Here is a 26,319-nt window from a genome sequence, read left to right as displayed (position 1 = left end):
ATCCAGGCTCTGAGAATCCAATCAGTTATGTGCTCGTGTGAGAGAAAAATCCACAGGGTGTTCTCTTTAATAACTTCAGAATTTAGTCAAAGTAGGATTAGTGGAACAGGAAGCAAAGCTGCTTGCCAAGCAAGAGAAAGGACAACAAAAGGATTCCCATTTCTATATTTTGTTGAATTATGATTTTTTAAAATTAATTAATTACTTCACGAACCATTTCTTCTGTTTACAGAAAACCAATCCATTGCAGCATAGACTTGAAAAAAGATAAAGACGCATAATCTATATTTTTGGGTTTTTAATTTCTGTGGACACGTAATGACACTCTAAGAATACTTTGCTTAACTTTAAGATCCAAAGAACATGGCTTGTGTTTAGCTTCCTTGCCTTCTTCTGAGTCATTCTACCTCAGGGTATAATCCAAAGAGCATTTTGTGCGCAATCAGTCTTAATGGGCTTCTGACTATATCTACAGTCTATATTCTTGAACTCAAAAAAGTGTCCTAAATTTTTTCCATCCACAAAAAAAAAAAAAAAAAAGTCTCTAGTTCACTTGGACCTTAGATTAATGCTTGAACTTTAATCTTCTGGGAATATTTGTTCAGTATATAGCATTGCATGGATGGTAAAATTATCTACAGTTTTGGACCTGAGCAAGAATATTTTCGGGTTATGTTGCACTCGTGTGAGTCATTTTAATAGACAGTGTATTAAAATTCTTGCAAATAGCAATCTACTGTGTGTCTTTCACCTTTTCTGCCCTTTTGTACTTCATAGTCCCTCTGGTGCTGAGTGCTTGCAAATAATTTCAATCCCCCTTTTCATACCCAAAGTCTGGAACTCTGCAGCCAAAGATAGAAAGTAGTAACAAATAACTGTGTCATCAGGGGAACTAACACTTCCTGAGCGAAACTCACTAAATTCCTTATTTCCAAACACATATTTCTGTTCACGCAGAACTCATACTGGGTTTGGAAAAGGACTGTGGAGATGACCTTATTCCTCCCGAAATTATCGTCCTACCTTTTGAAACACTGGAATGGTTTATGGCTTAAACATTGTTAAAACCACTGAAGGACTTCTGCCCACTGTAGCAAACGGTGCAAAGAAGCATTTACTTACCAAAACCCATCCCTCCCCAGATATTCCTACTAATTTGGACTGTGAAGGGAATTTAAGATAAGACAAAGGATGTATGTTAATTCTGGCAGAGGCATCTCTCTAATAATTTTTAGACTCTGATCATAACATACCTATGCAGGCACACACACACACAATCTATTAATCATTGCAGATCTCTGGTTCAGTGCCCTGCAGCAATCACAATTGCGCTTGTATGTGTGTGTGAATAATTTTAAGGTGACTACAGATATCCTGCTCTCAGATATACTCAGACCCACCAAAACACGGTAGGCATGACCTCAGTAAGAAATACTTTAGCAATTCCTCTGTCCTGGCCTTGAATCAGTGAGCTGCTCTGGCTCATGACTTGGACCATTCCAGTGGGCAGTTTCTCAAAACGAGCCTGAACATCACTTATTAGCTTCTACCCCTCTTCCCCTCTGTGTAGAGCACATGATTAGGGCAGGGAGTGAGTGACAAAAGAGCATTTCGTAAGAAATCATAAAAAGCCACAAGCTCTGTACCTCTGGGCCCCATACTTGAGCTAGGACATCTGGTGTGCAGCGTGCCCAGGGCTACAAGCACAGAGGGAGGATGATCCCCAGGTCAACACAGAATCACAGAATGGGTAAGATTAGAAATTACCACAATGGGGTAATCTGTCCACCCAACCTGCTGAAACAGTGTCATCCTAGAGAACATTGCACTGGATTGTGTCTAAATGGTTCTTGAATATCTCTTGAATATTTCTCAACCTTGACAGTGGGCAAGCACAGCAATGGAGACAGGTCAGTGAATGATCCACATCATTTTACTACTGTGATAAAGATCCAGGAAACATGATGCTGGACAGGTTTTGTGAAGGAAAGGATGTAGACTGTGCCACAGGTTGTTGGCTCCTTTAGCTGAACAAGGGTTGGTTTACCAGTCCTGGGAATTGCCGTGTGCCTTCCCTGCTCCAATGTGCGTGCATCTGTGCTCCCAAAGACCTTTTATTTAGTTTATCAACAGCACAAAATGATCATGACCAAAAAAGACCTGAAATCAAAACTACTTTGTCCTTGATAAGTCAATCTCTTTGTCTTGAGTGTAGCATCTCAAATATTTAATTTTAATTTTAATGAAGTTGCTTTGTTTGATAAAGGTCAGTGTTGTCAACATAGAAAAATGCTGAAGTTCAAAGGAGCTTGTTTGTTCAAAAGATTGAACTTTTGAATTGATAATTTATATTAATAGCACTTAGTGTTCACAGTAAATACACACTAACATGAAACTTACTATTTATTAGGGTTCTGATGGAGACTTTCAAATAAATGTGTGTGAGGGTTAGTGGATTGGTAGTATGTATTGCCAGTGGTTTATTTTATCATAAATATTGCAACCTAAGTTTCTGTATTATTCTAAATTGCCAGGAGTTAGGAATTAATTTTATAATTTATGTATTTGCAACTTGCTGAGTAAGATTTTTTAATAAAGTAGTTGCTATGAAAAATAGAAAGGCATAAAGTGACTTTTTTTTAGCTTAGATTTTATAGAAATTGAGGCAGCAGGCCCATATCCTGTGATTTCTGGATCTTTCAGATGCATGATTGGATGACTGGCTGTAACTCTGTCTTAATCTCACAGAATTTCTGCTCTCACTCTGTGTACCCACACTAGCCCTAGCAGGAGTTCTCAACGAGGACTGCAATCTTGGGTACAGAGTAAAATAAGGTTAAAACAAGACATAAATCTCACAGGAGATGTTAGCAAACTGCTTCCACTATAACTAGCTTACACATCAAGCAAAATTCACTTGAACCTCAGAAAGAAACTACAGCAAGGAGCTGAGTGAAAGGTTAATTGGATTAACTTTCTGTATAGAAAATCAGTGGCTATTGGTCTAGTTTCCTACAGAGGTCATGATAGAAAAAGATCATTAGATACTACATGTGCATGAGAAACCATTTCATTTCATTTGTTTCCCCTTTAGTGAAGCCAGTAACCTGTCTCTGTTCAAACCATTATTTCTTTTGTGTTAAATAGATAGACAGATGCTCAGTAGAAATTTGGGGTGTTAAGAACTAAATTGAGAGGCACCAAAGGCATAACATTACCAGACAGGTTTCTCAGCTATTTTTTCCTTCTATTGCTCTATGACCATTCCCTCCAACTAACAATCCTAACCTGCAGTTATTCAGATTACAGCTTATTCTGAGGCATTTATAAGATTTTGAACATCAAAATGCTTGTCAAGTGGTCATTCCTCTGATTAATGGCAGGAGGTGAAGAAAAATCTCCCACCAAAGACAGAATTGTCACCATAGTATCTTTTAAGACAGTTCCTCATTATGATGCCTGTCCATCCTATACCTCATTCAGAATGAAAATCCTTTGACGAAGGGTCGAGTCACCTAAACATGGAAAATAATTTTCCATATTGTAGTCGGGGGAAACAGTTTTTCCCCCTGCAGTAATAAAATGGTAAAACCCCAGGGGGTGGTAACCCTTGAAGTTTTGAAGTTGTAACCAATGAGCGCTTCTGCGAAATATAAACATCACAAGCAAACAGAAGAGAAGCTTAGTTGTAGTTGGGTGTGTAGAAGAAGTGGCCATGTTGTAGGAGCCACGAGGAGAAACAGCAGCACCCCCACTGGGGGCTGGGCCCCCCCCAGCCCCTGAGTGGGGGCTGCAGGGACTTGGAACAGCATAATGCTGGGCTAAGTACCTGTAGCTCAAAGGTAAAAAAGTTTTCTCCACTGTGAGTGAGTAGAGACAGAGCAGCGGCAGAAGCAGTGTCCAGAGACTGTGGCTAAGAGCCAAAAGATAAGAAAGCAACAATATGCAACCAAGGAAGACACCGAGTTGTCTGAAAGAGCCGAGAGAGAGAGAGAGAGCAGCAGAGAGAGAGGAAGTTGGGGTAAGAACTGAAATAAAAACCCCATACCCCTCTGAGACCTCCGAGAAAGGAGGGAGATGGACTCCGGCTTGAGAGGAGTCGTAGGGCGCTGCAGCACTGGAGAGAGAGGAGCTGAGAAGCTCAGGTGTCCTGAAACTGGACTGGGACAGCCAGACGGAACGCGGAGGGGGTGACCTTGGCCCCCCTTGCCACTGCTGCCAAGCCTAGCAGCCTGAGACAGAGCACAGGAGCTCTGATAGAACTCTTGAGGCAAAGGCTTTCAACTGAAAGCTGCCCAAGATGTTCTGACTCAGGGGTGAACCCCCTGAGCAAGGGACTTTCACGAAGATGCCCCTGCACTTTGTGATATGACCATGGTGAAGCGAGTTTTGTCCCTGCTACGCAGCCCACAGAGGAAGACCCTCATTTGAAGACGAGTGGCCAAGGGGCTTGGATACCCCTCGTGTGTGCTGGCAGAGATCCAGCTGCTGCATGAGAAGAAGAGCGAAACAGATAAACCTGCTGCCTTAGAGACATTGCTGCTCTGAAGAAGAGATCTTTCTTTCTTCCCTCCTGGACTTTTGTTTGGAGGGGAGAAGAGATTTGATCCATTGTAAATACTTATGTCATGGTAGAGATAGCTAAGATTATGTATATGATGTATTATAATATTTATTTGTACAGTCATTGTAATATATTCCCTTTCCCCCATTTAAGTCTCGTGTGATCGTCTGGAAAACCCATCTCACATTAGGTTGAGATGTGAGAGGGGGCTTAGTCTAGAGAATTGTGTTTTTGGAGCTCTGAAACCATGACACATATGGAAAACTTTCACATGATTTTTACCATCTTTGTCAATACCTTGTCTAGAGGAAATTTATCTTAGGGTAATTACTAGAGGCTGATAAAATGGCACACATTGTTTCTTATGCCAGTTGAAGGGCGAACTGCAGCCACCTAAGGTCCTATTATTTTTTTTCTTTCAGATTATGAAATTTAATATTTTCTAATTTAAATTTTTTTACAAGTAATACTATGTCCCGTTTCAAATATGGATTAATGCAAGGCACTTTGAACTATGCACATGGTCAAACTAGGTGACCCTATGGGCATCTTCTAACTTCAAAAACAATTAACTCCAAGTATCCTCCAAAAATCCTGAAACTTCAAGTTGCAGCATCAGTCTGTAAAGAATCCTCTACTCCCCTTGATACTTTGTTCCAGTGGTTAATTGACACTAAAATGAATATGTTTTTTTCTTTGAATTTATCCGTCTTCCATATTCCTATTACAGATTTTATCAATAAATTATTACCCTTATATTATTTAATATTTCTGCTTTGTGAAATAACTTTCATTCTTTAATCAAGTCACTTTTTTACCCTGAAAATATAAGTGAATTGAAGCCTTTTGATCTCCCTTTGGGCTCTCTCTTCTTTGAATATTTTTTGGTTTGGATTTTCTTCTTTTTTTGTGATCATTTTAAATGTAGAATCTCTGGGAATAGTTTTGGTGATCCAGTATCAGAATTGATTGGTCCCTACACCACTCATGTCAAGTCTTAATGGCAAAGGTCAATAAAAATCTCTTGTTCATGATCACCTCTTCTATTTCCATTATTGGTTTTTTTCATGATTTATCCTCATGGGGAGGAAAAAAGTGGTCAGTGATGTCTGATGTTTAATGCAAAAAACCCCACATTCTGATAGGATAAATAGGAACATTAAATGGAGTAGCAAAACAAAGTGAGTTTTTAGTTTAGTTTTAGTTTATAGTTTTGGCATGGGACATATAGAAATTCCTTCTATAACTGTACCTGATAGTCTGCAGTCAAGAGAAATAGTTTTTACCCTCTGAGACTTACAGGCAGGAGATGAGACATTATTCCCTTAACAGTAACATGCCTCATTATAATGCTACTCCAGGCTATACTGTAATCTTTTAAGAGAAAAAGGACAAAATGCTGAGTCAAGCTCTTTTTGTCTGTGTGAACAAGAAAAAATAAAAAAGTAATTAAAACTGATCTATTGCTTTTATAGTAAATCTCCTTTGAAGTTACCTGCACAGTGCTGCAACATTGATCCTCTTAAAAGTTGCATCTAAGAATTTTGTCTCTGTACTGAGGACTTTTACCAAGTTTCTTTTTACATGGCAGTTTAGTTATCCCTGTAATAAAAAAACCCATTGGATTAATTTAGGAACATTGGATTTTCCATTCAATATCAGTCTACTTACCTAGCAAATAGAACATCCTATCCTACAGGATATGTAATGAAAGTAGTGGTTACCTTGTAGAAGTTGTCACTATATATGTTCTAAAAAGAGAGTGAACAGTGCCCAGTATACTAGAAATTCTTCTGCCATATGTTCTTTTGAAAGGGATTGTTAAAGACATTGAGATGTGTGTGCCTTGAGCCTCAAAAAACTTTTTAAAAAATAAAAAGTAATAAATATTTGTATCTTAATAAATTAATAAATTTGATGGCTGCAGAGATAATGAAGACAGTAAGGGCAGTTGTGACCCATCTAGACTGATTTCTTCAGCAAATTATGTTACAGTTAATTTCTTGGATTATTTCCCTTTTCAAGTACATTTCAGAAACATTTCAAAACAGAGGTTAAAAATTGTCCCTGTCACTGAAGGTGATCCCACTAGCATTCATTGTTGGTTTTTTGATGATTAATTATCCTAATTGCTATGAAAAGCAATTCTTCCCTATTACTCATCTTGATTTTTCTAATTTCTTTTTCCAGTCCTTGGTCCTTGTTAGAACTTTCTTCCATTTGTTATGAATATGTACAGCATATACAACTCTGAGGAATTTAATGAAGTTCATGGAATATTTCACTGTAGAGCCTGTTTTTCTTTATTTTCAGCAGATATATAGCTCTTTTCCAGAATCTTTCCAGATCAACAAAGGATTTCTGCTTGCAGGAATCTTAAAAAAAATATAATGTTCCAGAACCAACATTCATGTCATTGTTTGCACTTTGCTTGGTTGTGCTCACAATTTTTTTCAAGTTTGTGAAACTTCCTCTCTGACATCATAGTTAAATCCACACTTCATTGGTTGCATAGATAGCTAGATAGGGGACAGGCACATATGTGCACATTTGTTTGTGAACACTACCCTGCATTGCTCTACTGGATTATAAAAATACATAGAAAATTTTATTTAAATTATATTTTTCTTATGTAATCAAGATTATCATCAGGGTGGACATCCCAGTCAGGAGGTCAGCATAAAGTTTTTTGTGATAATTCAGGTTTTTTCACCCTTAGTCATTATATTCAGATACTTAATGAAACTTTCATTGCATTCTTTAATATGATTTGAAAATTTCAAGGAATTTAGCAATAACAGCATGATCTAAAGCAGCCTTACAAATAACTTTGTGGTGGGAAGAATAAGCAAGTCCAACCTGATGGCTCTAGAAAAGTAAAGACCTCTGTTGAAAGGTTTCTCTAGCATGATTCTCAGCATTAAAAAAACACCAAACCCACCAAAACAAACAAACTAAAAAAACCTCACTTGTATTCAAATCCTCCATATTTGTAAAACTGCTGACATGGGCATTTTTCCCATTTAATCAGTGGCTTCAATGATAGCATCAGTATTATTCTTCCTGATATCTCAGCCTTTAGACACAAGAGATCAATAAAGCTGTCTTCAAAGGGCTGGTAACAATTTTCCTGGCCAGAAAGGTTCATATCACTGACTCTTGTCTTTTTACTTTGAGTTCAGCAGTAATAAAGACAGTCATTCCCTCTTAATATAATTTGGTTTACCTTAATACTCACTACTATTCTCAAATAAAAGGGAATCTCCAGAAAATAAATCCTTAAGGTCATCTTTGCTTCAAGTAATTTTGATGGAGGTCAGGTACTAAAAGACCATTTCTAGGACAAGAGTGTTTATGGGTTAGGGTAAGACCTAACTGACCTGATGTTGTCATTATGAAGCCTCCAAGTAAATGTGATATTTGTACAATGTGCAAGTATAAAGCACAGTTTTGGTTTGTAACTGATTTAAACACATATCATAGCAGTGAATTTAATAATCTCTGTTCCTCAAAGTATTTCATCAATAATTCAGTGGAGCTTCGATATCTACTCCTAATATACACGTAAGAAGTTTTGATAAAATAATTTATTTTTAAGGGACAGAGGTAGGTTTAAGTTTAAAATTAAAAGAATATAGGTATTATTTTCATTGTTTTAATTTGGAGCTTTGTGCATTATAGATGCTTCACTATATCCTTTATAGATGGAACAGAAGGTAGGGGGGTTGGGATTTTTGTTGTTGTTGTTTTCAGCAAATCTAACAGGATTAATGTATTTCAACTTAGCTAAAGTAAAAAAAAAAACAAAAAACTACTTTCTAATCTAATAGGTCTTTTGAAATGTTAAATTAAAATAATTTAAGTTGAATCATTAGAGAATATGGCAGGTGTTTTTATATATGGTTTTATATTTTATATTGCTTCATGAAGAAAGTTCATTCAAAATCAATAAATATAAAAAGAATGAGAAAAGTTGTTGTTTCTTTTATTTTTCTAAATAATATTTCAGAAGAAACTATTAAAACTGTATGCCCAGTTTTACTACAAAAAATAGGAAAAATAACAACTTTGTGGATAAAGCACATTTCAGCTATGACAATTTCCTTATCTTGAAAAAAATTTAGCATAAATTTATTTATTTTAATAAATATAATTAATTTATTTCTTTCAGGAGTTTTCAATTAAAATCAGCATTTATGAATCCTTCAAATTCCCAAGCTGTTTATTGTCAAAAAATAGTGGAGAGATTTGGTGGTTGATTAGCACAAGGCAAAATGTTCCAACCGAATATTTATTTGTATAGTTGACTCTGCAAGAATTCTTATCTTCATCAGGTATTGCTCAGCTTTTTTCATCTGCCCAGGACATGAATGCCCACTGAGCTGGCACAGCAGTTTAATCTTGCTAAATCACCATATCTCAGATAATTTCCTCTAAGAGAGGTGAAACACTGATGGTAAGCTCAAAATAATGAATCCCAGCATCCTCATGGGTGTTATTTTCTTTATATTTTCTTTCCTAAACCTAAGGGAACCCAATCTTTTTTGCCTTGCTTGCAAGAGTGTCATATTAAATGGTGCCTAGGCAGAGCACGTAATATCTTGAGTTACTGTGTATCTAGAGTTTCTGCCATAGTGTCATGACTGAAAGGTGAGCTGGCAAGGTGAGTATTCCACACCTACCCTTCAAGTCTAAAAGTGGATCATTAGAAAAAAGATAGAAAAATTAATTATTTCTTTTCATCTTTCTTATTAAGTTCAGATGTACAGAACATTGTTGCTGCATAACAGGAGAAAACCTTTCAAACTTTAACGCGTCTTGATGCTAAAATCATGTCAGCATCCTAGTCCTGCAGAACATCTGACTTACTACTACTACTGCTGATTCCTTTTGTTTGTCAGGAAAGCAGGGAATAAAAGACATTTGATTTTGGGAAGACAGCCAGATTTTTTAAATTTATTTTTACAGAAACAGTTTCCTATTTTTTTGTAATTTATCTATATAGTTATGTAGCATACCTGGTATGCTGGAGAACCTTACTCCATAAGGTTAGACATCACATTTATATTGTTTCAGCATTAACAGATACATAGCAGTAATCATACACATAGTTTTCAGAGCATAAACTGGTGAGAGTCTTAACATGTTTTATGTTAACATCATAAACATCATCTTAATTATGAGATTCATCTCATATAACGTTCAGTTATTGATTGCATCTCAACCAATAGTCTAGATGTCTTCTGTTGTCAGTCGGAAGATATCATTTCCAGAGGCTCACATCTTACTCTCTGTGTGTCATCAATGTCAGTATTGCTTCCAGCAGCTGTCTTTACTGATATTAAAGGAGCCTATCCTGCACCTCTTTCTGTTGCACAAACAGAATCCCCAGTTAATTATGCCTTTCAAGAGCTCGTTTACTTTTTCATTTAATGAAAACTGTAATATAGGTAAAGCCATCTAAAATAGTGTTTTCCCCAGTTAGATTCTACAAATTCTCCTGCAATGCACAGAACAAAACTTACTGTTTGCTTCCTGCGATCCAAGATACCTGTTTTATCCACTCTTATTAAGGCTTTTATGCAAGTTTGGATTGTACAAGTTAATCTAGAAAAGTAACAATTTTAATTGGTTCATTACAGGTCCATTCAGCAGTACCATATCCCATGTATCAGATTTCTTTGCTACTCCTATCTCAGTCTTCTTCTTCAAGCCTTTTCTGTTACTCCTAATCAGACACAGATTATCTTGCATATTTAAAAGGACTTTCCCAACTTGCTTCTACCTTTCATTTATCTTTTCTTCAAGTCAAAATCTAAGATTAGTCTTTTCCAAGCTCATCTTTTTTTTTTTTTTTTTCAGGCTTTCGCAGAGGAAAATCTCTATGGGGCTTGCTTTCCTAACAACTCTTTGTCACTGGGAAGCAAAAAATGTAATTCAGACCTATTGGCTTCCTAACAGTCTGTTAATCCTGGGTTGCTAGGTGCACTTTCCAAAATACCTTGTCTCAAATCTGACCTAGAACATTCTACCACTGGAGAAGACTATTAATTCCTAGATATCTTAAAAGGAAGACTGTTTGGTAGAAATGCGATCATTTTGTTGTTTGTGGCAATTTTGATATTATCTAAGAAGAAGGAAAGCCACTGTTGTCTTTCAGTGGAAATAAGGCACATTTGTTTCAGCAAAACCTGCAGAAGAAAAAACACAAAGAGAAAACATTGACTTGAGAAGTTGCAAGGATAATGTTTAGAACTACAGTAAGTCAAGTAACTCAGATTTGCAGGTAAGATTTAACAAGAAATTATTGATTTGAATATCTTGAACTAACCTTTATTTCCAGACATTCTTATTATTACATTATGTTTTCCATCCCCCTGTTCACATTTCTGTTCTTTCTGTTCTTTTTGTTCTTTGATTTTTCTGCTTTTCCTCTCCTTTCATTTCGGCACTGCCTGGTTGCTTCTCTGGAGAGAATCATTAGCTCAGCTAAAAGCTGCCAAATTGTGCAGTAAATTATTAGTTATACTGTATAGTCTAAGGCGGACAGGAGGTTGTCACCAGAAAAACACAAAAGCAAGCTTCTAAATTTGTGTTAGTGGGCATAGAGACACGGCCTGCCATGAAGCTGTGTTATGTGTCCATGCATAAGAATCTGGCCCTGTGAATCTAAAAATGATGTTTTCTCAACACATAATTTACTTTGTTTCATAAAAGCAAGTAAAGATTTACTTGAAATTACAGGTACTATAACCCTTCCCACACACCAAATACTACCTCTCTAATCTGACACAGAGTAGATTTTTATAATATTCCTTCATTAATCAATGCAGTAACAGTGACACTATCCTTCTGAATGAAGTTAAATTTTGTGAGATAAAGCAACAAATGCTATATGAAAATCTACATAGTTCTACAAATTAAATATTCTCCATGACTGCCTTATTTTTGTTATATGCACATTGAGTCATATCTGATTTTATTTTTTAGTAACTGATGACAATCTGGGTTAATTCACTTGCTGAAATTATTTTTTTTTATCATAGTCAACATCCAAATATGATATTTGGGTGCAAGACCTATGGAATGGACATTAAACAGTTTTTCAGGTATATCTTGTACGTATGCAGTCAATTGCAAAGAGACTTTTAATCTTCACAAAAATTCATAGCAATATACCAGACAAAGGAGATATAAAAGATAATCTTTTGTGTCCTGTAGCTAATCCAAAACCATAGAAGTGTAGAAAGCAGACAGAGAAAGAAGGAAAATATTAGAGATTAATGAGGTACCACATTGTAAATTTAAAGAGATCCTTTCTGCCATATGAGATGCCTATTTGGTGATAATGTAACTCCAATGACATGCTCATTCGAATTTGTGTAATTAACATTGAAAACATATTTCTGGCCAAAATTATGTTCTTGTATTAACCTATGTTTTTATTTAGTATTTTTTCATTATCAGTCTTTTATGCTAGACTGAATATGCCCATCAATTTTTGGATAGGAATACAAGCTAAATCTCTGAAAGGGCATCCTATAAATCCTTTTTTTAACAGAAGGCTAAATATATTTCATATTTTGAATATAGTCTTCTGTTGATATTTCGAATACATCTGACCCAAAGTCTTTTGCATAGTAATGATTTGTGAGAATCCTTTTAAATTTAGATAACAGGATTAGGATTTGAAGTAGAGGCTGTTTTCATCTAGATGATTTCACAATCAGTTGTCAGCTCTACACTTAAATGTACTGAATTCCCAGCAAGAGATTTTTTGCTGGCATATATTGTAAAGTAATGATTTTTCTCATTGCACCTTTTATTCTTAAAGTAATAAAGCAATTATGAAGGTATTCTTTTTTACTGATAGGGAAGCTAGTCCATTATACAGTTGATTTTAATGAAAAATATATTCCTTTCTGATTGATATTGTTCTTGGAGACAAGGCCCTGTTCCAAACCATTGATTTGATTCATGTGAATTACCCAATCGTGTTTCATGTCTCTCTCCACTAACTGCAGGGGAGGACTACCCAACAATGTTCCTCTAACTGAGGTGTATCAGATGGGTGGACTTATTAGAGGAATAATGTTCTCCACAGCAGCTCTCTGTAGATGATTAATGCTTGTTTTGAGTAGCACTTTTAGGTTGACACAAAGGGTTGATCTTCATTTTGTTAAATGAACACACCACAGGACTACTATATTTCAAGCCTTAGTAGTGAGGAACACAAACAGGTTAGGAAACATAAATTGAAGGTTAATCCACATATCCAAAGCTGCAGTTCTTCTTCTTCCCCTTAGCTGTCATATCTCTGGAGGCTCCTATAAGCTCTAAGGCCTCCCACTTTTTCAAAATAAGTGGACATATTACCATTTTGCTTCTAGACGTGCACAGAAACATGTCAGGTTTGTCACAGTAAAGCAATGCAGTCTTTATCTTTGCCTGTCTTGTTTGAGGACTTCAACCCAGTGAATGAAATAGTAGCAGCAGACCTACTGTGAAGTTCAGCTCACAAGAAAACAGCAATTTTTATACCATTCCTTTTATAATTAAGCACTGTAAAACCCTAAAGTGGTAGATGGTCGCAGCTGTGGCTCCATACACAAAGCAGATGGAATGGGGAAGAAACAAAGTGAAGTTTTTCATAGAGTAAATACATGATTTAAATGTTTTTATCATAGTACTCATTGCAAAATAGCTGAAAGACATGGGATAATGTCCAGTCAGGTAATAAAATGTATTTATTTGTTTTGGTTTTGTTTTGTTTTCTTTCTGAATAAAAAACTAACAAAACCAAAGCAAAACAAAGAAAAACAAACAAAAAACCCAATAAAACCCACAAATGAAACAAACAAGCAAACAAACAAACAAAACCCCAAACCAACCTTCTGTTTTTCTTGTCTCTTCTTTGTATTGTGTCTAATGCAATATTCATTATGGAAAATGCACTCTTGGGAAGAGTTTTGTGTTTTATTTTAACATTTGTGTGACACAACTTAGATATTTCAATAGTCCCTTTGGGAATTCTCATGTGGTTTTACAGAAAGTGAAGAATTATTTTGACCTGATATCCTGATTAAAATATGTAGTAAATGAAATATTTTAATTTGACAGATTAACATAAAAATACAGCAAATCCTAATTCAGAGAATTTGCAGAATACTCAAAGGTTACAAAAATACCTGAAATTAAAAAGGAATTGGAGGTTGTTTTGCTCTTTCCCTCACATGTTCTCAATGAGCACGGATGTCAATTACAAAGGTGATGCTGTGATGTTTAAGGTTGAAAGGGTTTTTCTAACACATACTGTGCAAAACATTATTCTCTAGAAAACAAATTCCTATGTACCCACTGTGTATAACTCAATCAAGCACTTCCTGACAAGCTGCAGAGACACAGTGTTTTGATGTTTCCTCCCCTGGAATATATTTTATAACAGATTTTTTCTCTATTTCTTGTCTTCGGCTTTCTTAGGTTTGATGCTTTATCCTTGTGAAACATTCTACCCTTTCTGAATTCCTTTAAATCCTATAGTTATTCCATAGATTTGAGATATTTTCTTTTAACCTTTTAATCTTTTATTGTCAATCACACCATGTGGCTTCGATGTGGAAAATACTCATAAGTCACTTACAACGTGGTCCAATTATTATCTCAAATGACCATAATTTTATTTATATGTATGAGCCATTTTTTGTTCTGTTAGATGTCTTCAGTCTTCCTTTCTAAATTCTTACCATTGCTAACAATGTTACAAACTCCCTAATGATGCTGGGTTTTTTCATTACTGTGAAGTCTTTGTGACTGAAACATAATTTGTGAAATACATTTGTCTGCCAAAATAACAGTAGTCACATGAATGTGTCAAGGGAAATATTGTTGGATACGAGGAACTTTCAACTTTCAACTGCCTCAAGCACTCTAGGCCAGCATTGAACAATTTTTAGCCATTTTTGCATATTGCAAATTGATGGTTTCAGTTCATTTCTTAGACCACATGTAAGACAGCATTATAGTCCCCTTAGTGACAGGTTCAGCTGAAAATAATTGTGTCACTGGTCATAGAAATAAGAATGTGTTGTTCATCACTATTGTACGAAGCCACAATGGCTTTACATCTGGAATACAATGTTTGGTTTTGGACTTTGCACCTCAATACAGGTATCTACTTCTTGTGTAAAAGTTTGGTGTGACAAAAAGCTCTCTTATGACTGAGGGAAAAATTTTCATGTACAACATGTACAGACAAACTTTAAAAAAGTTGCCACTAAAGGTTACAAAATTCATGATTATGAGTTTAAATACGTACACGAACCGACACTTAACAAATAGTTAATACAATTTTATTTTTTTTTGTGGAAGTAAGAGGAGGATTCTTCCCAAGACAACTAATGGTTTATCTGAGACCCAGCATAAAGTACCCTAAAATGTCAGTGAAGCCAAAACTATAGCAGTTTAAATCTTAAAACACATACAGTGTCATTTTAATAAGATAACAAATTTTAAAAAATTATGTTCTTGTGCACTGAAGACATATATTATGTGTGCAAGGTCAAAATTAAAATTGTATTGTCCTAACATGCTATCACAATAATTTCTGGTACTTAAGTTAATCTCTTTTTCTTCTGAAAGTTAAGAGATTTGCTTATCTGACTGTAAACCATTTTGCTGCATGACAGGCTTTTCCTGAAATAACCTCAGCTATCCCTAGGTATTCAAAAGTGAAACATCTGAATTTCAACTAGGCACCCTTGGATCCTTTTGTGTTCTGAAACACAAATCATGCTACATGACCCAGACACTTGTTAGGATGAGATGAATCACCCTATGAAGGTGTCCATTTTTCTCTGATTATAGTCTTCATTGTTTAACTTTTAGATGTATAAATTAGAAAAGATGGACCCATTCTAACACATTAGTGTCAGTTTTTTGCTGCCATGTTTATAGTTCTTAAGTAGACTTTGCATTATGTTCCTATTCTGCAACCAAATCAAAACAAATGATGACTTAACAGCACTGAAATTTTTTAAGATATCTGGTTCTTGTTATACCATGACACGGGTATTTGCCATTTCCTGTATCTCGGCAAGTTTCAGCATTTTCCATCCTCAGATTATTTTGTCTTCGGAGGGAAAAAAAGTGCAAATACTATTTGAATACAGTATTTAGGCAACCATTTAGCAGGCCATTAGAAAAACATTGTTAAAGAAGGAATATAATATAGAGCAAATATCAGGCTCCTTTTTATTTCTTCCCTTTTTTTTTTCCTTCTCCTTTCTCCCACTGTCCTCACAGGTTTTTCATTCAAAACGCCCCTTCATAAAGATTTCTCAAATATTTCCTTATTTAAAGAAAAAATAATACATATCTAGGTCTCTGAACACAGCATATGACTGGTTTTTTTCCTCACTGTTCCTTGTGTCCTGCCTGTTACCCTTACAATTATTTCTGAAATTACTTTCTAAAAAAAAAAAAAAGTGAAAAGTTTTTTTGTTTATTATGTTTTTTTGTTTATTATGTTTCAGTCCAAGATCTAATGAGATAAAGTTACATCATTGTCATGTTTATCTTATAATACTTAAAATGAGCTTTAAAGAGAGTGAGATTGTGAGATACACAGGAGGCATGATGCTTTTTGAAATGAGTAGCTAGATTTGTCCTTTTACAGGATGTTTTGAATTTATATTTTTATCTTTTATTTCTAACAGCAAAAACAATTGACTGCCTGAATTAGCCCATGTGGGAGACATCCACTGAACTCCATGTCTTTGCTTGCAGGGAGAGTGTACCCTGCTCTTAAAATTCAGAAATTCAAATGCTTCAGCATGCATTTATATAGAAGAATCTTAAGTTAACTCAAAATTAATTAAATGTACATAAACAGTCCCTTCCTCCAAGGTCGTTGTTACCTGCCTCTCAAAACATTCAAGGTGGCCAGTGTCTCAAATTTGCTTCCAGAGCGCTGCAGATTCTCTTGAAATTTCTCTCTCTACTTATTTAATATCTATGTTCTTTTCTGCCCATTCTACAGCTATGGGAAAAAACTTTCACCAGTCTCAGACAAACCACTAAGATTTTAAAACCATCAGAAGTTTAGTTCATTATGATTAGTATAAATCTGAAGAGAAAACAGATATATATGAATTATGTCTTTCTGGATTTCCTAGCAAGCTTGAAGGAAAAAGAAGCATGCTTTCCTGTACTTGCTCATTACAAGTGTTTGTTAAGTTTTGCACACAAAAATATCTTCATAACACTTGTTTTTTAGTAATATATATCTTACAACATAATCATAAAATATTTTGAGAATGCAGGCCACCATCCAGTTGAATGCTTAACATTATCCTTCTCATAAAAAAGTGTCACAGAAATGCTATTTTTTGAGCATATGTCTTCAACCTGGGGAAGTATAATCAACCTATTAAGAAAGTATTAAAGTCATACTTTTACTGCTAACCTCAATGGGATGCTAAGCTTATACTGCAGTTGTTTATTTTGTTGTTTATATCCTAGCATTTATCGTCCTTCTAAGGTAGCAAGTATACACTATAAGATTACACAGATGTTATTCTTCAGCGTTGAAATACTGCCATTTCTAAAATGCATCTTTCATGAAACTGCAAATGGCATATTTTCATCATTTTTAAAAAAATGTTTGTGCATAAACATCTACTGAGATTTATATGATTACCTGATAGCTTCACATATTGCCTCTACCCTCCTTTAATTTATACTTTTCTGCCATTTCCTATGTGTACTGCATGACAGGTTATTTGTAAATGTCATATTTCTATTTCCAGCCTCTTTCTGCACTGATAATTTTCACCCAGAAATATTCTGTCATACAATTCCCATGTTTACAAGTCAGCTAATTCTAAAAATGTGAGGAAGCTCTCAATTACTGTATTATGAAGACAAATATTTTATCCTTTTTGAAGATATTGAAAAATAATAATAACACAATAAAACAAAACAGAAAATCTTGTATGAATCCTAGTTGTCATTATTTATATATTGTAGTACCCAGTGGCTTAAGAATCAATTATGATAAAAGAAGTAAATACATGTATAAAAAATCCCAAGCAACCTAAAGATCTTAAAATCTGAACAGCTTCATCTGGTGGTCAACTTTATTTTACTTATTGAGAAATGTAATCTAGATACTAGTTTTAAAATATTTTGATAACTGACTCTTATTTTAGGTATCTACTGTAACCTAATTATGACCAGATCATTTCAGAAGAATTTTAACTCTTTAAAAATTAAATGCCAAGTATGATTCCTCTGTAAACAAAAAATGCTTTAAATAATTTTGAATAATCTGATTCTTGTTTTTATCCTTGTTTAATCCATTGGTTTTATCCATTAAGCACCTCCCAAGTATCTTGGAAAAGATGCATTCTTTTGAGAGGAAAAGGTTAGAAGAGCTTGACAGTATAGAAGATAACATCTACCACCTTGATCCTTCTCATTTACAAAACAACAGCTACAACAAGCAAACAAACAGATGTAATAATTTTTTGAACTTAAACGCTCAAGAACTTTGTATATTTCAAAATAATTAATCTTTCTTTCAGGAAATTAGTGAAAATTCCTGGAAAATTTCATAACTTGAGTCTGCAAACTGGACAGTGTAAATACTTGAGTGCTCTTTTGACACCATGAGTTGAATTGTTCAAGTTTTCAAAGTTTCTTTTAATTTAAATGTGGCTGGTAGCAATCATAGCTCACCTGACTTTCACACAGCTATGCACAATGTTTCTTTGCTGGAAGATAAAAACATCTCTGTGGGAATTTCTACATTTACATTCTTTTTGTAAAATAACATCCTTTTATACAATGTGGAGGCATGCAGATACTTTCAGTTTAGGGTGCCGATTCCCAATTGGGAAAGTACAAGAAGGGGAGAGTCAACCTACGGAGTAATAGTGTTTATTCCTTTTCTGAAGAAAAAGAATTCAACAATACCACTACTGGGATGCTCATAATATTAGTGGAAATAATCACATGGTAAATAAGTAATAAAGGGTTTACATTTCTTCGTATTTCATTTCTTCGTGTTATGTTATGCAGAAGATGAAAATCAGAATTGGGAAAACGCTAACAGTAATTTCACTTGTTATTATATATACCGTGTTTACAGTAATATGTTTTGAAAGTAATTAAAATAGAATTTCAGATATAGTTAATTTCTTACTAAAAGAATAACACGTTTGAATGATGCATTTTTTCTCGCTGTCATGGTCTAACCTCAGCTGTCAGCTCAACCCCACACAGTTGCTCACCCTGAGTGAGGATGGGGAAGAGAATCAGAAAAATGAGAAAGCTCATGGATTGAATTAAAGACAGTTCAATAGCTGAAGCAAGAGCCATGCATGGAAGCAAAGCAAAACAAGGAATTCATTCACTTCTTCCCAAGGGCAGGCAGGTGTTCAGCCATCTCCAGGAAAGCTGGGCTCCATCATGTGTAACAATGACTTGTGTAGACAAACTGCATCACTCTGGCCATTCACTCTGCCTTTCTTCTCCCCCTGGCTTTTATCGTTGAGCATGATGTCATATGGTGTGGGATATCCCTTCGGTCAGTTGGGGTCAGCTATCCCAGCTATGTTCCCTCCCAGCTCATTTGCAGCTCCTTGCTGGAGGGATGGGGTTCTATAAGGAGCAGAAAAGGCCTCGATGCTGTGTGAGCACTGCTCCACAATAATGAGAACATCCACGAACGATCAACACTGCGTTCAGCACAAATCCAAAGCACAGGCCCATACCAGCTACTATGAAGAAAATTAACTCTATCTCAACCAAAACCAGCATACTTGTTCAAGTTAGAATTCTAATTACATTTACCCTGTGAAGTTTGGGAGATGTCTTTGAATGCTATAAAAGGAAAACAATGAATCTATACTCTATCGTGAGTTGCACATCATGCATCCTTGATAGTGAAATCAGTGGAATACAAGCAGGGCTCTTTACCAGCAACAAATGAATGTTCTAGAATACAAAACAGAGAGACAGGACTAATAAATGGAAACCACCAAATTCAGTAAGACTTTGAACTTGCATTTCTCTGAAAGTATCTACATACTGCATACACTCATCAAGATATTGTATTTGCTTTCAGAGGGCTAACAGTCTGCCTCTGTTAGATATTGTGATAAATCCTCTAGATCTGACCTTTCACACATTCTCTTAAAATATTTAAAAGTGAACTGAGAGACTTAAGCTCAGTTCAACCTACTCTACAATGAAATCTTTTTAGATGGGAATGCAGAAACATTTGTCACTTATTCTACCATAGTTTCCTTATGTGGAGAAATAATTGGAGCTCTCTTAACTGTTCAGTTCTTTCTACAATAATTAAAACACTGATTTGCTATTTCATTCCAACATTCTTATTTTAAGCAAGGCAGCTTAACATGCTTCAACTGAAAGTGAAAATGCTTATACGTAATATTAAAAATAATAAATATTATTTTCTATATGTAACTATCAGTTTTCCTTCTGTCAAAAGTAGACAATCTGCAAGTCCTCTTTCTCCTCTTCATTTTGGGATAGAGGAAATCTTCAACACGTGTAATTCACCGCTGACATCTGCCATTCCACATGCCTTTTAGGATACTAAAATGGCTAATGGAGTTTTTTTGTAGGAATAATTTCTCCTGTACCTGTTACTGGGCAGACGTTTTGGACACAGGAGTGGGGCCAATGGAGTTTTCTGTATAATCTCTGAGCAATTCAGTGTTCACAAGTTCACACTGTATTTCTGTGACATCTCAGAGATGCCCAGTTTGCCCTTTTAAAATTCTTGAATTTAGCTGATTAAAAGCATCATACAAATAATAACAAAGGTAGTTCTTCCAACAGATCAACCCTGAAAAAGGTAAATTTGCTCTAGAGAAAACAAAGACAAAAGTACATACTGGTGTTAAGAAGGTCATGCTCAACACTGAGAATCTGGTGACAGCAGATGAAATGTTCAGCTCCTCTCTGCCAGAAGCAGAGCTTGAAGTCTCTTAAGGGCTTTCAGTCTCTTCAGCAGCCCAGGTTCTTCAGTTCACCAGGTTCTGGCAATCTACTACCTTCTCCTTGTCAAGAATTAACTTGGCAAGAGAAAGGGAATTAATCTAATATGTAACTAAAACAGTAATTTAGGCTAATCTTTTGAATAGGTTGCAGTTATCTCATTAGCAAATGTATGTAGATATTTTGAAATACCATTTTGATAGTGTTATATGAGCAATTGAAAAGCCTGAATTTTGACTGGCTAAACACTTTGTGTTTGCACACACGGGATGTAACTGTTAGGCTGAAAGGTACAATTCTTACAGAAAATGTGTTAATGGATATATCCAAATCTCACAAACAAAAGTGTTTTTCCTCTGCTTTTATAATAAATTAAGAAGTAATTAAATGAATTTTTCTTTAATCATAGCTGAAACAATAGGATCCCCTTTCCATGGTGCAAATTACTCTGGCAAAGTCTGAATGGGAACTCAGCCATGTAGACTGAAAGGTTTCCTCTGAGACTTTTTGCAAATGTGATGGCTTTGGCAATGTTTTGATTACAGTTGACTATCTGAGTATTTGTGGGATCAACCAGAAAGCAAACTGACAGACAGATACACAGTGTGAGTTTGGTCTTGAGAGAATGGAGTACCTTTAATCATAAGACTGTTTGGAAAGACAGTTTTAGTTTCTAAACAAGGAAACTTTTGGGTTTTGTTTTTACTTCGAAAGTATATAAGTTCCCCAAGAGCTTCCCTTTTCTTCTGTGATAGAAAGCTATGATAGAAAGCTTTTGTCTTTATACTTGCCAGCAGAAAACCCTCCTTCCTCCTCAGCCCCTTAGGCACCCTCTAAGCACCTCATTTTGTTAACTGGAAGGGCATAGAGCTTCTCACTGGATACCCTGAAATAATCCACGTGGACCCCAGCCACTGAAAAAGTGTTCCAAAATCCTACTCAGTTTGACTTAACATGGCTTAACATGGGGAATCATAACACAATCCCACCCAGAGTTTTAAAAAACTAAAAGAAAATTTTTAAAAAAAGACACTTTTCAGGGTAAATGTAGAAGAAACCCTCCTAAAATAAATAAAATTATAAAACTGGTTCTTTTATTTTGAAAGAATCTATCTGGAACAGACTTTAAACACAGTGCTAAAGACGAAGTACTGACAACCTTTCTACCCTGCTTTTAGACAATAGTTTCATGTGGTTACAAATATTAAACTGAAATATTAAACTGAATATTAATAAAAGCTGGGCATTTTTTAGGCCTGAAATAGACCATTTCACAAATCACTTCTAATTTCTTGAAATTTCAAAAAGTAAAAGAAATCTTATGAAGATATAGAATTTTAATAAAATGTAATTTTAAGCTGTCTCTTTATAACTGATAAAGAAAAACATAGCATGCATCATTGAGTGGATTCACAGATAACGTGGAGAAGGAGTCTACTCTGTTTCCTAAGAATATCAAGCTCTTAAGGAAAATTAAGTTGAGGGCTGACTGGGAATAACTGAGAAAATGACCTTTTGAATATTGAGTAACTAATAGAATAATTTAGTGTAGATTAAAATGCAAAACAGTGTGAATGTGGAAAAAAAAGAGCGAACTGCATCCACACAGTGATGGTCCTGCAAACTCAGGAATGAAACCTTGTAATTAAAATTGGTAAATCTGTTGAAATGCTAGTTCAGTGCTCAGTGGTGGCCAGAAAAACATGCTAGGGTTTTTTAGGAGAGGAATAGTGAAAAAGAAAAAATATGAAAAATATGCTGAGTAATACTGGCACTTTCCCAAAGGACTACCCATCTTTGTTAATTTATACCTTCTAGGTTTGTGTGGCATTGGCAGTGTGGATTAGAACTTCCATTTGGTGGCACAAAGTGCGATATATATCTGGAAAGCCTCAGCAGAGCACTCAAGGAGCTGTCAGCACGCAATAGTTCCCATCTGCCTTTGCCCTCCATTTAATGAGCTGAGTTTACAGAAAGTTATTTGGAGGGAATGCACAAGTCTTTCTCTCCCCATTTCCATCTTCAAGAGTACTTGAAAATAGACTTTGCATTTTTCTCTGATAAACCATCTGAGTGACAGGAGAAATAGAAACTACAGAAAGGGCAGCTGCCATAAAAACGAAGGGGAGAATGACACTGCCACTAACAAAGTTACAAGCTAGAATGCAGAGGTAAGCAGAGATTTTCCCTTAACCCACAACCCTAATAAAATCTGTTGGACTTCAACAGAGGAGAGAATAAGGAACAGAAAACTTAAAATACAAATACAAAATACAAATCATAAAAAATCCTAAAGGCATTGCTCCAGGTACCTCGGGGTAACCACGTGAGTACAAATATGCTGGCTGATCCTGCCACTACTACTGCTACCCATGTAGACATGCCCAGGAAAGCTGGAAGAAATGCACCTTAAAAGTTCTTCTTGGATAGATGTCATTCATGCCCTGTGTAAAAGCAAGATTCTTACTGGTGACATGACCACCTCTAGAGCATGTAGAAGAGCATAGACAAACAACCAACCTTAAGTTCCTCATTTGGAATACTAAGTTTATCATAAGAACCAAATGACAATAAATATGAGAATAGGATACAGACAATACAGCAAAACTGTGTAAATATATGTATATATGTATATATGACAGAAAAGTGAGTCATATATGTTGTTTTGAATATATGTCATTCAAAGGCTTTATGTAAGTTACTCATTATCGCAACTTTTCTCACATTATCAAAAATACATATTCATTGTCTCTTTCTGTTCTTTGGGATAGAATATACTTAAATTATTCCATAATGTGATTTCTATCAATAATGTTTATATGGAATGGTCCTCCCTACTCTGAATGTTCTCTTCCTTTGATGTGTGAACTGTATGCTTGAATGATCAATGCCGAGGTTTATCTATGGGCTTAACTGTGATTTGAAAATTTATAATGTAAATAAAATCATGATATGTAGGTATAAAACAGATGCTTGAATTACAGGTGAAAAATAAACTTGGAAACTATGTGCCCATGTATTGCCTATAAAATGTATTTTTCCAATATTACATGTGATGGTCCATGGCAGCCATTCTCTGACTAAATGTGTTATGCATAAAGTAAACAAGTTCTTATGATACTGAAGCAATGCCCCAAAAATTCAAATGTCAGAATATAAAGCAAATATAGACAAACTTCATCAAAAAGTACAGTCACCCAGAAGAATGTAATTCAGATTAAGCTTCTGCATAGAAATAAAAGCAACTCTAAATCATGTGATATTGTTTTGCATTACTCCTTTCAGCTTGAAGTACCCACAGCAATGATAGGTGGCAGATGAATATGTAGTGAAGTGGAACTAAGTGGATATAGCTCTGTCATTGATCCTGCTTAATATGGTCTGTCTGTCCACAATTTCTCAATGCCAAACAGCCCATTTACAGTAGTAATAGTTTTGAATGTGCTGCATGGCTCCCAGAAATCCTAGGCAGCTGTCCATGATTGCATGTACAGGCTGACCTACAGATCTAAACTGCTGGTTTTGCACTAAGTGTGAATTCTCTGCAAATGTAGCATACTGGCTACCCATGCAGTCCTTGTTAGAACAGGGACTAAATTCTATTCAGGTTTACCCAGACATATAAACAAGTTAAAGCACGTGCTTCATTGCCACATGCTGCAATCTTGAGGCAAGGATCAAGGTACTCCTGTTCTGAGTGGCTGGCACACACACAAATCATAAGAGGCAAGAGAGTTTGTTTTGTTAATTGCTGTCTTCAGCTACCTAATGCAAGGGCAAGGAAATGGAACTGTACTCTTTGTGAAGGCACATAACAGGAGGAAAGGCAAAATCCACAACTTGGAGCAAGGAAAATTCCTCTTAGATATAAGGAAAGACCTCACAATGTGAACAGCAAAATATTGAAGCAAGCTGGCCAGAGACATTGCGGAATTTCCATCACTGGAGCTGCTCAAAACTAAACCAGACAATGCCCTGAGCAACCCGACCCATTGAGCCTGCTTCAAGAAGGAGGTTGGATTGGATAACATCCAGAGGTCCTTTTCAGTTTACATAATTCTGTGAGTCTATAATCTGCCTGAAAGAGACTGAAATTGGCTGCTGTTTCTGACAGAAAGAAAATCACACTCTATCACCTTGTCATCTAGATGGTGTCTTTGCTATTGCTTAGTGTAAAATAAATGCAGTATAAAGCAAGCTTTTGTTTATCCCTTTTTCATCCAACAAGACAATAATTTATTTCAGAGACTCACTTCATCCTGATAATCATTCCAGTGTTACCTTCCTCTTCTCCCCTTTGTTATTTCAAAGCTCAGAAACCTGTGTCTGATTCAAGGTTGTTTATTCAAATAAAATCAATTCCCTTGGAATTACTGTGATACAAAGTCCTTATAATTTTACGGTTGATTTGGATTTAATTGATTATATTTGTATAAATTAGCATTAAAAATTGTTTTATTTAGAAGTTTTAGAAAAGCAAACCTTTTTTATTGATATGGACTTTTTAGGAAGGAGAGACAGAAGAAACGAGGAGGCAGTGTTGCCCTCTATGTCAATGACCAGAGGGAGTTCGTGAAGCTCTGGGATTGGATGAGGAGCCAACTAAAATATTATGGGTCAGGATTAAAGGGAGGGCACGGACAGGTGACATTACAGTGAGGATCTGCTACAGGCCACCTGACCAGGAAGACTGAGTGGATGAGGCCCTCTACAGACAGATAGGAGAAGACTCACATTCACAAGTCCTGGTCCTGGTGGGGGACTTCAGCAACCCCGACATCTGTTGGAGGGACAACACAGCAGGGCATGAGCAATCTGGAGTGTCCTGGAATGTGTTGATGATAACTTCCAACAACTTGGGGGTGTTGCTGGATGAGAAGATCAACATGACCTGGCAATGTGCACTTGCAGCCAAAAAGGCTGCATCAAAAGTAGCATGGCCAGCAGGTCTGGGGAGCTGATTCTGCAACTCTGCTCTCATGAGACGCCACCTGGAGTACTGCATCCAGCTCTTGGGCCCCCAACACATGAGGGATGTGGATCTGCTGGAGTGAGTCCACAGGAGAGCCACACAGATGAACAGGGCAGGACTGGAGCATCTCTCCTGTGAAGAAAGGCTGAGACAACTGGATTGTGCACCATGGATATCTTATAGCACCTTCCAGTGCTAAAAGAGGCTTACAAGATTGCTGGAGAAGGACTTGTTACAAGGACATGTAGTCCTTGGACAAAGTGGAAGAGCTTTAAACTGCGAGATTAGATATTAGGAAGAGACTCTTCACTGTGAGAGTGATGAGGCACTGGAACAGGTTGCCCAGAGAAGTTGTGGCTGCTCCATTCCTGGAAGTGTTCAAGGCCTGGTTGGATGTGGCTTTGAGCAACCTGGCCCAGTGGAAGGTCTCCCTGCCCATGGCAGAGTGGTTGGAACTAGATGATCTTTAGGGTCCCTTTCAACCCAAACTATTCTGTGCTTCTTGTGCTTCTGTGATATGATCTGGAATTGCCTGCAGGACTTTTTTTCCCAGTAAGCTTATTCATTCAAAATGATTATTGCATATATATTTATTTGTTTTAAATAGTAAGAATGCACATATATTGAGTGTCTAGAAGAACTTAACTCATTGATTTGCCTTCAATAATATAGCTCCTGCAGTCTCTGTACGTAGTATAGAATATCTTGCCCCCTCAAAGTGTAATTGAGCAGTAGGATACAGATTCTAATAGCA

Source organism: Manacus candei, unplaced genomic scaffold, assembly GCF_025592945.1.
Source record: "Manacus candei isolate 608988 ecotype Guabito, Panama unplaced genomic scaffold, ASM2559294v1 h1tg000011l, whole genome shotgun sequence".
Classification (NCBI taxonomy): Eukaryota; Metazoa; Chordata; class Aves; order Passeriformes; family Pipridae; genus Manacus; species Manacus candei.
This window is presented reverse-complemented; position numbering follows the sequence as displayed.